Source organism: Neophocaena asiaeorientalis, unplaced genomic scaffold (genome assembly GCF_003031525.2).
Source record: "Neophocaena asiaeorientalis asiaeorientalis breed wild unplaced genomic scaffold, Neophocaena_asiaeorientalis_V1.1 scaffold326, whole genome shotgun sequence".
Lineage (NCBI taxonomy): Eukaryota > Metazoa > Chordata > Mammalia > Artiodactyla > Phocoenidae > Neophocaena > Neophocaena asiaeorientalis.
In genome coordinates, this window is record NW_020173654.1 from 493754 (window position 1) to 505692 (window position 11939).

The 11939-nt window shown below is 35.3% G+C and overlaps 1 protein-coding gene across 1 annotated transcript in view; it reads right to left on the reverse strand.

The window, feature by feature from the left end:
• Positions 1–7750, reverse strand: part of LOC112401497 (zeta-sarcoglycan-like) — a gene marked incomplete at its 3' end in the record, with an annotated part of 443517 nt that extends 435767 nt beyond the window's left edge. Inside the window, exon 1 of the mRNA XM_024747793.1 lies at positions 7696–7750. The remainder of the gene's footprint in view (positions 1–7695) is intronic.
• Positions 7751–11939: the final 4189 nt, after the last annotated feature.

The following is an 11939-nucleotide window of genomic DNA, read 5'->3' on the forward strand; positions in this document are numbered from 1 at the left end:
ATCAAAATTACCATGAGATATCACCTTATACCTGTCTGAATGGCTATCATCAAAAGGACAACAAACAACTAATGGTTATTTGAAGATGTAGGAAAAGGGAACTCTCATGAACAGTTGGTGGAAACGTAAATTGGTGCAACCACTATGGAAAACAGCATGGAGGTTCCTCAAAAAATTAAAACTACAGCTACCATATGATGGCAATTCCACTACTAGATATTTATCTAAAAAAAAACAAAACAAGAACATTAATTTGAAAAGATATATGCACACCTATGTTCATTGTAGGATTATTTACATGGCCAAGATAAGGAAACAACCTAAGTGTCCCTTGATGGATGAATGAATAAAAAAACTTGTGAGATATGTACACACACACACACACACACACACACACACACACACACACACTGGATTACCACTCAGCCATAAAAAAGAATGAACTCTTGCCATTTGGGACAACATGGATGGACCCTGAGGGTATTATGCTAAGTGAAAACTTTTTACATAAATACTTAAATTTGAGGAATTCCTTGTCAGCTAACATGTCAGATGTTGATCTGGGAAAATATGATGATTTTAATTATAAGGCATGGTTTTAACTACTAATCACCCCCCTCTAGGAACTCTGGCTTGTCCATTTATATTATTTTAGTGCTTAAAAACATCCCTCAATCCTGTCACCTAGAAATCAACAATTCTCCATGTATTCTTTGAGCAGTGTAGACATATAGTGAAACCAGATATTTTGGACAGCATATTTATATGTACAGCCAAAAATTGTATCATGCTTTTAGTAACTATTAGCGGTTAACAGAGCTTATACTCCACTAATTCCTCTATTTATAATATATGAACTTCTATCACGTCAACTATATCCACACTCTGTGCTTTACTGGTCAGCTGTCTTATCTAAATATAAAATGTTATATTTATTATAATTACTTTTCATCTTACTTAAGTTATGGCAGTCTATTAAACTTATGATCCTAGTTAGTCTTTCAAGTTTGTATCATCAAAACCAATGATATAGTTTCCATACCCTCACTTACCTGATGATAAAAAATTAATAAGGGAACTCTCAATTGGTTAAAACAGAACTCTTCAGTTAGCAATTACTGTCATCAACATATATTGGGATAAATTCATTCAACTGGTTAAACTCCATTATACATTCCTCAATCATCATTTTACACATAAGAATATCAGGGAACAACTTGCCAAATGACTGATTATTTGTGGCATTTCCTTAAAACTTATTTTTAGTAAATTTATAATCTTATTGCTATCTTTTTTAAGTACACATAAACCTTGTATTTAATAATGTTCTCAAAATTTTGACTGAGATTAATAAATATTTTTTTCTTAGTAGCTGAATCTAGAGTTTTGGTCTGACTTTGGTCTGAGTCTATTGATATATATTTGACAATACACATTAACAGAAAATGCTAAAGTAAAAACAGACTGAGTTACTGATTTCTTTAGACTACCTAGCCCATAATTTCTTCAAATTTATATTATTGTTAGTATATCTCTTATGCTGAAAAGAGGATGATAATCATGTGATGTCATGCTATGTAAGTCATTAGAAAGGTTATTTAACTTGGTTTATATTGTACTTTAATATTCTTATTAAAAACCACATGGTATTTTTCAGAAGTGTAGAAGAATACATCCTAGATGATTGTCAGTTTGAACAATAACCCTAAAGTAGATATAATAAATACATTTGGCAATCTATACCAGAATAATTATCTCAGAGGTTCTAACAATCAGATCACTAATTTGTTCATAAGTGATGAAATATTCTAAATTTCATTATGATGCCATATATTAGATGATACTTCTTATGTGTTTTTTGTTTTATTCTGTTTTGTTTAGATTAGAGATAATTTTGCCCGTGTTCATCAGACCAGAAGCACTCCGAATTCTCTGACATAGTTCAGGTTTATTTTTCCACCTTCTGAGAAGTGATGCAGTGAGCAGAAAATGCCTGTGGGCAGTGGGTGTACTTCAAATTGTCAGAGTGATCATGGTGTACAGATCTGGATTAGTTAGATCCTAATGGCTCACATTTCTAATCTACCACAATCTATTACATCCCAATAAAAACAGTGATCCTGGATGATTTCCTGCTCCCCATATCTCACAGAATATGCTGACACCACAGCCCATTCTTCCTGTGGAAAGACAGCATCAAATCAAATCTGGGACACTAAGGTATCTATCAAATGAAAAGCAGTTACACACACACACAAACACACGCAAGCATTTGGTAAACAAGAAAAAACACAGCATGCTATCAATTACATAATCCCTGACAGCTAACCCTGGACTACCAATCATTTCTTAATTTAAGAATCAGATATAAAAATTTTAATAAATATAAAATTTCAGAAATAATGAATGCTCTATGGAGAAATTTAACTTCACATTTCATACCAAAACCTGCTTGCAGAAATGCTTTACTGATTGTAGAAGTATTACAGTTTGTGACAATGAGAATATATCTTTATAGGACTATAAAGTACTGTTTGAAGTATTTTATATATGTATACATACTACTTTACCTCTATCTTTCAATCTCTCTTGTCGTTTATTTCCTAAAAAAACTAATTAGTTTCAGAAACTGAGCATATTTTATATCTTACATACAAATTCAAATAAAATTTTGAAAGAATAAAAAATAATATGAAGTAACTTTTATATCTTTATTGAAATGATAAAAGGATCCTGCACATGTCAAAGACTTTAAATAATGATAATCTTCTAATAAACCATCACTTTCGCTATTTCTGTTTCTTCATTTACATATCTGAGGTGAAGAGTAGCTGCTTTAATGCTGTGTTAGTTATCTGTATCTATTTTATTTACATATTTTTTTCTGGTTTATAGACACTTAAGTATCAAAAAATAATTTTAAAAGATAGAGTGGTGTCTTAAATAATAAACTAGAGATATAACAACAAAACATTCCCTTTCAAAATTCTTCTCTGACGATTACACACATTGGACAGACGCATGTTGTTGTTGCTCCACTTAATGACTTAAAAAACTGAAGTTATGGTTTATAGGTTTGCTATGCATACGCGATACACCAAAACTGACTTAAGACTCCAAAACGAAAAGTCTTCCAGATTGACACTTCATAAAATGTCCCTTTGTAAGAATATAAAATCCATCTTACTTCAGCACAGGAACCATTAAATATTACTTTATACTGTATGTTTAGAACTATAAAATTTTAGAACATAGATTCTTTCTAATGTTTCATCTCAATAAAATCATTTTAAGTAACTGTACATGTCACAAAATAATGTGAAATACAGTAATGATGTTTCCAAGCTGTCATGGATTACTTGCTTGTCAAATAAGGCTTCTAACTCACAGGACCATGTCTGTCAGCAATACAACAGCATGGCAAAATTCTGAAAGTCACCCCTCACCTGAGAACGCCAAGATAAAAATGTCAGAAACGATGGCCTATATACAGATCTTGGCTGCAATGTGAAACACCACTGTTTTGCCAGAACCCAGAAGCTTCCAGAACTAATGAAAAATGAAATTTTGAGTTGATTGTGATCTCAACAGGAAATGAAATACATCTTTCGATTTCTTTGGAGGACTACCAACAACGTCTCCTTGTATCAGATCTGCTTCCAATCCTTAACTGGGTTCCAGAAAGGAAAAAGACTAACACCCCACAGTGAGAGAATACACTGTGTAGCTACCCACTTATTTAATCATTCTTGTTTGGTTTAGACTGCAATTTAGTTTGTTCTATTTAATAAAAATATTTTTATAAATTTTAATAATATGTGTTACCATAAATAAGTGTGCCCAATGTAGTAAACAGAAACAAAAATGTGGAAAGGTATATCTGTATTGGCAAATATTTTTATAACTCATTTTCAATTAATTAAAAATAGAGAAATCTCATCCTAATTGTTCAGTGTAGCCTTTACAAATTAGGATTTTGACATTAACTAATAAAAATCTCAAATACTTATTTGCATGACTTTAAAAACTATATGTAATTACTTAATAAATACAATGAGTAGAAAAATAAGTACTTAAGTACCTTCTTATTACAATTCTAAATATGTAGACCAATATTTCCTAAACTGTGTGCTAAAAACCATAGGGTCTTTGAAAAGTAGGTCTTGCGTTAAATACATTTGGGAGAACTACAGCAGCAAACAGTTCTAATTCATCTTTGCATGCTTTGAAATGTTAGAGAAAAATATAACAATACTAGTTTAACTTTGTTTATTTCATAACATCTTTTTTCATAACAAACTTTCATCATCTAGGCCTGAAAAGTTTACTGTTTCCCTGGAAGAATATACAAAGATGTCTGCAACCAAAGTATGAAGCAAGTGTGTCCTTCAGACAGACTTCCCTCCACCAGAGTGCTGCCCATTTATTTAATTTTCTCATGAACATAAGCAAAACCTATTAATGCAACCATTATGGTAAATTTTATATGTGGCATATTTAATAAATGAGAGTACTATGCTCATTAAAAAACATTTGTATATAATAACAGGTCTTGGAAAGGTATCAGTCAGAAATCTATGTGGGAAAATGGCAGCAGGCAGAAAGGCAAAGATTTCTTTAGTAACAGGTTTTCCAAATGAAGTCCCTTAAAAGAAAAATCAATACAGCTCTCTGGTCATTAGGATGATAAAATTAAAGCTACCTTGTTTCAGAGAAATCCCTAGGACAGCTGATCTTCATAAACTTGAGACAAAAAATAAGAATTAAGTTTTTAGAAGAATAAGCAAAAATGTTCTAGTTTAGAGCATACTCATGAAATTCACATTTTCCCCACATTTATACAGGTATAATTGACAATTTAAAATTGTCCATATTTAACGTATACAACTTGATGGTGTGATATCGTAACCGAGCAGGACCCCCTGGGAGGCCTTCCCACAATAGACCCCACCCATGTCCTCCGCCTGCCTTCTGTCTGTAGAAACACTTTAGTCAAAGAATAAATTTAATCAGAGAAGTGAGAAAATGCAGAAAGAGGAAAACAGTCAAGCAAGACAAAATAATAATACTTTAGCTATTAAACAAAGTCAAGGACTTTTAGTTCCTCCTCAAAGACTACAGATACTGTTCTGAGCCGCGTGCTGTGAGCTGTTTGGTAGATACTAAAACCCCCGCCAGGTGGGAGAAATAAACTGCCGCCCACAAGCACGTAGATGCCAGACCGATTGGCACCAGGTTGATGGTGTTGACTCCTGATTACCTCACCACCAACTAATCAGAAGAATGTCCACGAGCTGATCACGCCCTGCTCCTTGAACACCGTAAGATTCCTCACTACCCCCTCCAGGGCAAGACACACAGTCTTGAGGGCATTAAGCCCGCTGTGGCCCCCTTTGCCTGGCAAAGCAATCAAGCTATTTCGTTCTGCTTCACCCAAAACTCTGGCCCCGAGATTTAATCCGTCACTGGTGTACAGAGGCCGAATTTCGGCAATAATATATGTATACATTGTGAAATAATAGCCACAATCAAGCTAATTAACATCCATCACCTCACATAGCGACCATCTTCTTTTTCACATTTTTAATAGTTAGGATGTAGAAAAATGCATGGATAATCATTGTTGTGAGAATGCTTTCCTTTTAAAGGGTGTAAAAGATTATTCAGAAATAAACACTTCTAAAGTGTAAAATGTGTTCAGAGAAATTGTGCAACCTACAATCAAACATACATATTATGCAAACATATACCGAAGATGTACACACACACTGCATACATATACCCATAATATGAATGTACTGATGTCATAAACAAAACAAAATAAGGGAGTATCTGGGGCATCAATATCTTAACTTCAATTTCTGTCTCTATGCTAGCCTCCGCATCCCTCCATTACACGCCTAATTCCTTCTCACACTGGCAACCTTAGCTTCTCCCAATCATCCTATACCTGTGCTCCTGGTTACATCTGAAAGATTTTAAGTCATGGAATTGCCTCTGTTCATTTCCTGGCCAACAAAGAAATCTATTTGACTAAAGGTTGTTTGGAAACAGGTAAGATACGGTGAAAACTGCCTACACTAGAGGCGTAACAAGAGAGTTCTTTTAGCCACAGTACATACATTCCAAGAATAACCCCTACCTGAATAACACTTTAAAATCCAACGGAGAAAATATACAAAACAACACAGGCACTGAAAGTAATTTGTAAAATGCTCTTTCAAATGTTGTCCCCCAAATCTTATCAAACAAATAGGCAAAGGTACGGGAAGATATTCTCCACAGTTAGTAATTCCTTTGTATACTTTTGGAAAACACATTATTCCTTTCAGCACACTGGCGAGCTATTTTGGGGAATACTGTTATACATGCAATTCAGAAGGTCTCACGTTGCAGAAGAACTTGTTACTTTGCTGGGAGCCGACCCAAGGGCCCCCAGATCATTTCTATTAGGTTGCTAACACTGCAAAGCCTTTGCAAGCAAAAGGAGGATTGGCAGGTGGCATCACTTGGAACTGAGCATGACACATATTTGCTACATCTCAGTTGTGTTTCTTACTGAAGTAAAAATAATTTTTTTTCAGCCAGTAAAAGCTCTTTCATATCTATCTTACTGTTTTTCCATCCCCTTTCCTGAAGAGTTCAGAGATTTTTTTGTAAAAAGTATGGATATCTTCCATAGCTTTAAAGATGTACAAAGGTTATGCAGTTATCATGAATCTAGATAAATGGCACCATACAAAAATATCTGTAAATTCAATATCAAGCCATTTGGGGAAACAAAAGTCTATTTATATGTGTACATCAGCTATCACAGCAATTTAACTTCAGAGACTGGGTACTTGAGAAATAAAATATATCTAGTCTCATATTTCCAATAAATGTTAAACATTTTTAACAGGTTCTCCAGTAGCTTGATAAATAAATTGTTGGGAATTTTTAAAAAGTCACAACTAGTTTTTGTATTGAAAGTACAACCTAAACACACAGTATATTAATATACATGTAGGTTTGTAGAATAAGATAATAATGGCACTACTTATAGACTACAAGGATTAAAAGCATTTTTGCATGGTAGATACATTTCAAAAAGGTTTTAAAATACCTTGTATGAGCAACTGGTAAATAACAAAGTAATATGCCAGACTTCTACTAAAGCTCTTTGATTTCTTATCCACTGCCTTAAGATTATGAAACATTTATAACTAGAAATAAAGCAATAGTCATGCTGTTTAGATAGCACAGGTGTAGCACAGAGAAACAACAAAATTCCGTACTCGAGAAAGCCAAAACTTTTTGACATGCTAAACAATAAACAATAACTTTTAGTGAATCCTTGATAGAAGTGCTACCAGGACACACACACACCATGGAAGAAAGAAGGAAATAGTTCAAAAATAAGGTGAAGAAACAAGTGCCCCCCAACCCTTATCCCCAGGAAATACATTCCAAGACCCCCAGACGCCTGAAACCGCAAATGGCACCAAACCCTTTAGACACTTATTATGTTTTTTTCCACTGCAGACATACTTGTGATAAAGTTTAATTCATAAACCAGGCACAGCAAGAGACTGACAACAACAATAATAAAAGAGAACGATTATAACAATAAGCTGTAATAAAAGTTACGTGAACACGGCCTCTCTCAAAGTATCTTACGTACACATTTAAGGCTTTTTCCATCTTAGCACTTACTGCGCTCTGTGGCTGTAACTCTGTCAGTCTGAGGGGCGACAGCAAAATTAGCACAATCTTTCCTTTCTCCACAGTTTCACGAAGATTCAGTTTTACTGTAGATCTTAGCAATGTCAGAGTATGACTTTTGTTTTTTCCTCATTAAGTCAAGAGCTTTCACCTTTTCACTTGAAGCGCTTTACGGCTTCGCTTTGGCATGTTCAAACTGCCAGCAACTCTACTTTTGCACTTTGGGGTCATTATTAATTAAAACGAGGCTCCCCTCTACCTCAAGCCCTGAGGCGGCAACTAGGTAACTAATGGTCTGTCGGGATATGCGGGGGAGGGGGTGTTGTTACGTCTCAGGCAAGACCTCGCGAGATTTCATCATACTACTCTGAACAGCAATGTAAAACTTATAAACTGTTTATTTCTGGATTTTTCCATGTAATATTTTCAGATCCTGGTTGACCACGGGTAACTAAAACTGCAGAAAGCAACACCGCGGGTAAGGGGGCATACTGTAAGAAGATGTTTTTCTCAACCAAATGTCAGCAGAATTGTTACTGTGCCAGGCTATTTTTTCAAGTATGTCCCAAATTTACCAGTGACCGTATCACACTGCGAACCGTAACTAGTATAAGGCAATACTTGGTTGTGGAAGATTATATTTTGTAATCTGTATATAAAATTCTGGGCTTCCCTGGTGGCGCAGTGGTTGAGAGTCCACCTGCCGATGCAGGGGACACGGGTTTGTGCCCCGGTCCGGGAAGATCTCACATGCCGCGGAGCGGCTGAGCCCGTGAGCCATGGCCGCTGAGCCTGTGCGCCCGGAGCCTGTGCTCCGCAACGGGAGAGGCCACAACAGTGAGAGGTCCGAGTACCGCAAAAAAAAAAAATATTAACACACCTTTCTTTAAAGACAAACAAGCAATTTGACTTCATATTTTGTAGTTCTACATCTAAGATCCCATTCTGCAAGATGGCACTTTACCTTGATTTAACTTTGTCCATCTAGACGTGAGCAAAGTTCCTCTTTCTCTACAGAAAGCTGTTCTGGGTAACTAGTCCTATATACATAAGTGGCATTAACCTATACTCACAAGTATGTAGGTACATCAGAGGGTTTGGATGGGTGCATACAGCAGCTACGGCATAACTATTTTCAAAAGAACAATTCCTAGTCCTTTGGTTATTTATGAACTTTGTTTACTGTATTAATCTGCTGCTAGGTTTCTGCACAGATATCTTTATCAGTGCCAGAAAAAGCAGTCGAACTGAAAGCATAATATAACTTTCCTTTAGGCAATATAATTTTGGAAGTCATCACATCTTTAAAAAGGGACAGTTGTAATCAGATTCATTAGATAAAATATATCTTATTGTACTCAGCAGGTATAGCTATTAGCTTATCAAGGTTTACATTGCCAAATAAATCTCTCTCTGCCTGAATTATAATTTATCAGCGTCACTGCAATCGTATACTTAATGTTCTAATTTTATATAATGCTGTATTGAGAAAATTAACTTAAAATGAGTGAAATTTTGAAAATTCCAATAACAAAGTAGCCCATTTAAACATGAGATATTTTTCAGCTGACCTACGATTATTCCTTTTTTCCATTATAACTTTAACCAAGTAGAAGGAAGATTTATTGAGGGGATCCTGAATACCGATTTTATTTCTAATTCAGTTTCTCACAAAGTTTAATCAATAAAACTACTGGGCAAAAGAGACTTTCCAAATCGTTCCTAGGAATGTAACACTAGGATTAGATTCTTTATTTAAATTTTCAATTCTTCCTTTGGGGTAGACATTTCACAGTGATCTATTGATCCATGGCAAACAACTCTTATTATAAATTAACCAACCAAATACAGACTCTGTCCGTTCTGAACTGTGTGTTAATAGATCACTAACTTTGCAACCTAACTCCATGTATATAAGGTTCCAGAACACTCAACAGAGCTGAACTGAAGGAGAAGTCAAAGGGAGATTATGTATTTGTAAAGTGCATTTTTTCTCCAAGTGTATGTTCTGACTGCATTTAAAAAGAACAAACTAAATGATTCTTGTTGTCTTTTCCATTTTGTATCATCTGTACCTTTCTCACGTCATTAGAATAATTGAGGTGAATATAAAATATGAAGTCATAATGCACTGTATTTGTTTGGCTTTTAACATTTCAGGGTGATTTCAGTTCTATTATCTCATGGTACCCATAGTACATTTCTGTAAGATTTTAGGTCAATTATTTTTAGACTAGTTATTATTACTTCCCTTAAATATGAAAGATATATTCATAAAAAGAAACCAAAGAATTGTTGCCCTCTTAGAAGTCATATAGATAGTAGCAAAGCCAAGACTTCCATTAAAAGTGATTGTCTAATTTTGTACTTGAGATTCAAGAAGATACTGTGCAGTTTTCTTAAGGGACAGATGAGATGAATACCGTCATATTTCCTTCTTCCCAGTTTTTTTTACTCATCCTTCTAAGGGACAGTGTGATTAGACTGCTGCATCTTAAGTAAGTGTAGCCACAGACTATCTATTGATATATCACCTGTTGGCTTCATCTTACTATTTCTCAGAACAAAGTCCACAGTTTCTGGACAGTTAAGAACACTTTAATTCATGAAGGATTAAATACACTTCTCTGGGTAGTATTCTTAGAGTCTCTTGCAACGTCATTTTAAAATAAAATTTATCAATTCACTTTCAAACAAATTTTACAGAACAGTTTTATAAACCCGAGTCCTTTAATAAGAAGGATATTCCTATCCCTTTGAAATGTGCAATACTCTTCTGAAGTCTAAAGCTATTCACGTGTAAACAAAAAAAAAATGATAATAAAGTGGCCCATCAATTAAATGGAGTAATTTACTCTAATGGAAGCAACTCGGGACTTTACATTCTCACTGAAACTTCTGAGAGATTAGTTCCTCCGATTAAACAACCAGTAATTTTGGTTCTTAATGTATTTGGGGAGGGCTTCCTTACTGTCCCATAGACCTTAGATGGGGTTCCTGCTTCTTCTACTGCTTTGTGTGGAGGCATAAGAATGTCCAGTTACCATCAGAGACTCAGTTTTCCTCATTGTAAGAACAACAGTACTGACCAGCATACATTACAGGATTGCTGCCAAGAGCTAGCTAATGGAAAATTAGCTGTGAAAATATTTTGAAAACTGTAAATTGGTACATAAATATGATTAATTGATCTGGAGGCAGCATATGTTTTGGTTAGTGGTGTTGACTGAATGGTTTCAAGGCCTCTGCCACGATGTTCTGTGACCTTGCGTAAGATTTTCACATTTCTAAACATCAGTGGGGACAATAAAATACTTAGTTTTTACATTGTTAGGATGATTCAACCAGTTAATATTTAAAACTTATTTAGAATAGTGTAACTTACATGCTGGTAATATTTATGTTTGTCAAACAAAAATATCTCAATTGTCAATTTTATACTCATCTTGGAGAGCACACAAACAGAATTAGAAAGATGTTAAAAGTTCAAATACAGATTCTGTTTAAACAATTACAACCGTTATCCCCGTGATAATTTTTAACACTAACAATGTCTACAATTTATTAAACATCTTCTAGTAATATTTACTATACTCTTGTCCTTATACATCTTTCTATTTAGCTTCACCATCATCCTTTACATACAGCTTATTTTTCCATTTGAAAAATGTAGAAACTAATACCAGAAAATTGTAGAGGTAAGATTCCAACTTATCTGGGCTGCTTTGAGTAAATTATATATTGTTTGAAAGCTGGATGAACTAAATAATAAATGGAGTGCGTTCTAGCTCACAACTTTGCGCCGGGCTGGGATTGCTCTCTACTGGGCTAGACTGTCAGACACCCAGGAGCACATCCTCAGAAGATCATAATAACCCAAACTGAAGTGCTGCTATAATAAGACTTGAAAGTGACACTTAATTATTCCTGGATCACATGCCAGCAAATCTGTCACTTCAAATATCACTGTCTGCATTACAAAGAAAACTGGGCAATCTTGTTGAAATTCACTGTTTTTATCAAAAAGTTGTGAACCGGGCTTCCCTGGTGGCGCAGTGGTTGAGAGTCCGCATGCCGATGCAGGGGACGCGGGTTCGTGCCCCGGTCCGGGAGGATCCCACATGCCGCGGAGCGGCTGAGCCTGTGAGCCCTGGCCGCTGAGCCTGCGCGTCTGGAGCCTGTGCTCCGCGACGGGAGAGGCCACGGCAGTGAGAGGCCCGCGTACCGCAAAAAAA